Source organism: Tachypleus tridentatus, chromosome 13 (genome assembly GCF_004210375.1).
Source record: "Tachypleus tridentatus isolate NWPU-2018 chromosome 13, ASM421037v1, whole genome shotgun sequence".
NCBI classification, from domain to species: Eukaryota; Metazoa; Arthropoda; class Merostomata; order Xiphosura; family Limulidae; genus Tachypleus; species Tachypleus tridentatus.
In genome coordinates, this window is record NC_134837.1 from 65,642,075 (window position 1) to 65,646,866 (window position 4,792).

Consider the following 4,792-nt stretch of genomic DNA (forward strand, 5'->3'; position numbering starts at 1 on the left):
ATATTACTCAAGAACTATATGTGCTGGCTCGTCTCTAACAAATCTATTCAATAACTATTTGTGCTAGCCCGTCCCTAACAAATCTACCCAGAACTATCTGTGCTGGCCCGTCCCTAACAAATCTACTCAAGGGTAGGTAGGCAGGGGGGCACACTCCACCGACTCTCGACCTAATATTGTCTGACTATTTAATGGAGTTTGACTATCACCCTTATAACACATCCACGGCATCAAAATGGCGGATCCGAATGATAGATCCGCACTAACCACTATGATTCGTGTTATTAGAAACCCCGTACGTACTTTTTGTCTAGAACTCCAGAGAAGATTTACGCAGAAGAAGAAATGTTTTTATGTAATCCCACAACTCAAAATAAAAACACTTTTTAAATAAATTTATCTGAGAACCTAACCCATTTTTTATTTAGTAGCTAACCCTTAATTGCTACAGATAATCGGTTAATTTACAGATAAATCCAACAGTTTATAAAAATCGGTAGATGTAGTTTATTACAAATTTACCCTCCCCAGTGGTACAGTGCTATATCTGTGGGCTTAAAACACTAGAAACCAGGTTTTCGATACCCGTGGTGGGCAGAGCACAGATAGTCCATTGTGCAGCTTTGTGCTTAAATACAAAGAAACAAATACAAATTTAGTTTGTATTGAAATGACAAACAATGGTTTAAAAACTGTATGCTCATCCATTCACCATTTGTAACAGTCAGTGGTAAGTTTAAGAACTTACAATTAAAGTCCAGGGTTCGATTCTCTACAACGAACATAGCGCATGTAACCCATTCTGTTATTTTGCGCGAAAACAAATTGTAAAAAAAAATTATAATAATAAAACGCTCTTCAGTGGCTCATGGGTAAGTCCGAAGACTTATAACGCTAAAAATCGGGTTTCAATACCCGTAGAAAACCTTTAGTGTAGCTTTGCAATTTAACGATAAAACAACCAAAAGTCAAAACATCTGATACCTATAATTTTATCCACTGTCACTAACCCGTTACGAGCATAAAAAATGTCCGAATTTCTAGGGATAATTGTAGAATTAATTCTGTTGATTTCCGGATATATATGTATATCTAAATACGTCATACACGGGTTGAGAAGAGTTTTACGTCACACAGTCTCAACAGTATGCACTTGTCCCGTTTCTCAAACAATTTTGTTAAGAAACCTTTCATTGTTTTTTTATTCCACCATAGTTCAAAGAAATCATAATATAAGCACTTCGAAGCCACATGCTATATAAATTCACGATCATTTTACATATTGTTTATATTTAAAGTTTCTGTTATAAAATAATTTGCGATAATTATTTATGTTACTATAACACTTTAGCTTATAACCCTGTATTCTGTTCTGTTCCAAAGTTTATACTCAAGGTTTTACTTCAGAGACTCAGACAGAACGAACTCTGTCTTGATATCATGTTGACGTAACGAAAATGCTGTTGCTGAAAGTATAGCTCGTTACACAATGAGCTAGCTATCTGTGCTCTTCCCGCTACGTATATTGTAAACCCGATTGTTAGCGTGATAATTCTGCCGACTTACCACTGAGCCACTGGAGGGCGCTAGTGATAGCTGTGATGTTTTTTTCTATTTTATTTTAATTTAGATCATTAGAGAAACTTGATGTTCTCCTTTGTGTAATGGTTAGGCCTAAAGTTGTGGTCAGAATAAAACTTCTTTCATTCTTTCTTGCCCTTTTCGTTGGTAAAAGAGAAGCCCACGAGATGACAGTGGGTAGTGTCGACTACTTGCCTTCCTTCTATTCCATCTCTGCTAACTAGAAACAGCGCAGATAGCTCTCGAGTAGTTTTGTGCGAAATTCAAAACAAACCAGACCAATATCCCTTGTATTCTGTATTGTGTTTTTTGTTTTGAAGTAAAGAAAACTTAAAGATTCGTGGTTGTTTACCCCGTTTTTATTATATTTATATATAGTTACAGCAAGAACATTACGTTATGGAGTAATTCTAAAAAAGCGATCCGTGTGGACATGGAACATAATATTATACACATACTTTTAACTTAATGTTTGGGATTGTTAAAAGTGATCGATTTTTTTCTACATTTTTTTTCATTTCTGATTTTCATAGTGTGCAAACAGGTCATCAAATAATATCTTTCCTTTTTATGTTCTTCTCATATTTGTTTTAATAATTTAAATTACTTCTTTTGAAACAGTATATTGATAACATTGTCTTAATTTTATACCCTTTAGACATAAATAAAATACTTATCAAATCGCTGCACAAGTTTATTCCTGATAATACATATTTTTTCATGTGAGAAAATTTGAATTACGGCAGCAAGGAATCTTCAGCACCATCTGGTGATTACTGTTAGTACTAGCGTAGTATAACTTTTGTAAGCTGTTTGTGATTTATTATACTTCAGATGTTTTAACAAATGTAAAAGGATAAGATCATTATGAAAACGGTGAACAATCAAGACTATAACAGTACAACTTCAACATTATTAAATAATACTCAGTTTTGTTTGTCCTAACATGCGCGCGCACTTCCTTACTATTTAAATACACATGCACGCATTTTATTTCAACGGATGTGAACAAAAGGCGGTTTTAATATACTTTAATAGACATTTTGTACAATAACATATTAAAGTTTATAACAGTTCGTAAAAAGATCTAACGTTATGTCGTAGAATAACATTATAATTTTGTTTATTGATAAATAAACGGTAAAATTTAACCCTAACTAAACTTAAAAAAGAAACGTACACAAGTTAGTGTTAATTAAACTTTTTATCAAATATAGCCTATATTTGATAAAGGTTTAACTAATATTAATTTGACAGCAAAACACTAGCTTATTTCTTTGTTGAATTTCGTGTAGAGATACTTTAGGGTTAACTGCGCTAGCCCTACTTTTAAGTGACAAACTAGTCAATACCACCCACCGCCAATTTTGGGCAACTTTTTACCAACGAAAAGTGGGAAATGGTCCCCTTATTAAATGTTCAGCGACGAGTTTTGATCCCGCGACCCGCAGACTGCGAGCCGAACTCCTTAATCATAAGGTCAGCCGTGGCTCTCAAAGAAAATAAAATTTCTAAACAAATTATGACAGGAATAAGAAATGCAGAGACTAACTAATACACTGAAACTCTTATGAATGCTTAGAAATACATTTTTAAAACCTGAGTGGCATTAGGCCAATTATGACCGGTCCCTACTTTCAATATTAAAAGTTGTATAACCACCTAAATAGACATCGTGTTCTGATGAACAGACTTTTATAATATGATGAAATAGATGTATATAAAATATTTGATTCTTCGGTCGAGGGTGGCCTAGTGATAATGTGGTCACACAATGAATCTGAGAGTTTATGATTTCGAGGACTTGTTTATTTTGTTTGTTTGTTTTGAATTTTGTGCAAAGCTACTCGAGGGCTATCTGTGCTAGCCGTCCCTAATTTTGCAGCGTAAGACTAGAGGGAAGGCAGTTAGTCATCACCACCCACCGCCAACTCTTGGGCTACTCTTTTACCAACGAATAGCGGGATTGATCGTCACATTATAACACCCCCACGGCTGAAATGGCGAGCATGTTTGGTTCGACGGGGTTTCGAACCCGCGGCCCTCAGATTGCGAGTCGAACATCTTAACCCGCCTGGTCATGCCGGGCCTTTCGAGGACTCATTAGCACAAAAATGCGCTTCCCACTCTGGGACCATAGATTATAAGACCTACAGTTAAATCCTATTGTTCTATTAAACAAACGTATCCCAGCGGTTGGTGGTGGGTGCTGTTGAATAGTTTTTTCCTTCCAATATAACAGCTTAAGAAAAAGGAATGTAGCCTTTTGTTGTAGCTTTGCGAGAACATTGTTTAAAAAACAAGATATATTGTGGCTGGTGTTGTTCGCCATTTTGTGATAACAAAAGTAATAAATCATAAATCATCTTTTTTTTTTTTCCACTGCTTAAGTTTCCCATTTGAAAACTACGTATTATATTGTCGAATTTGTAAATCATTAATTACAATTTATAATAACGGTGTCATTTCTTATCCTTCCTTCTGTAACTTTTAATTAGTTGTTTATTTGTTGAATCTCGCTTAAAAATAATATTGGTTTCCTATTAGACTAATATAGTAGTCTCTAAATATTTTAAAATTAAACCAACATAGTAGAGTTCCAAACTATAGTTTGTTATTAAACTAATACAATAGAGTACTAAAATACAGTTTTGTTATTAAACTAATATGGTACTTTCAAAATACACTTTTTATTAAACATATTTCCCTTCGGTGGACTCGGCAGATAGCTCGATATGGCTTTGCTATAAGAAAACACACACATTAAACGTACACAGTTCTTGATTAAACTATTATATTAGAGTTTCAAAATACAATTTATATCAAACTAAAACAGTAGTTCCAAAATACATTTTTTTTTATTAAGCTAATATTCTAAAGTTTGGAAATTAGTTTACGAAATTTTTAGAACTAGTAACATCATCTGATTTTTAAAGCAGATAATTTTAGCCAGTGACGAGGGTTTGTAAATGAAGCATATGGTGTTTATAATTGTGTTTTCAATCATATTCTACGCTTAGAATAAAGTAAATAACTTTAATTAACATTAACATATTGTTTTCAGAGCACAATTTCAATTAACTCGTAAAAGCAAGTGACATGTCTTTCAGACCATTAAACTTCAGCAATTATAACTTGATACACTATTATATAGGCCCAGCGTGGTTAAGGCGCTCGACTCGCAAGCTGAGGGTTGCGGGTTCGAAACCTC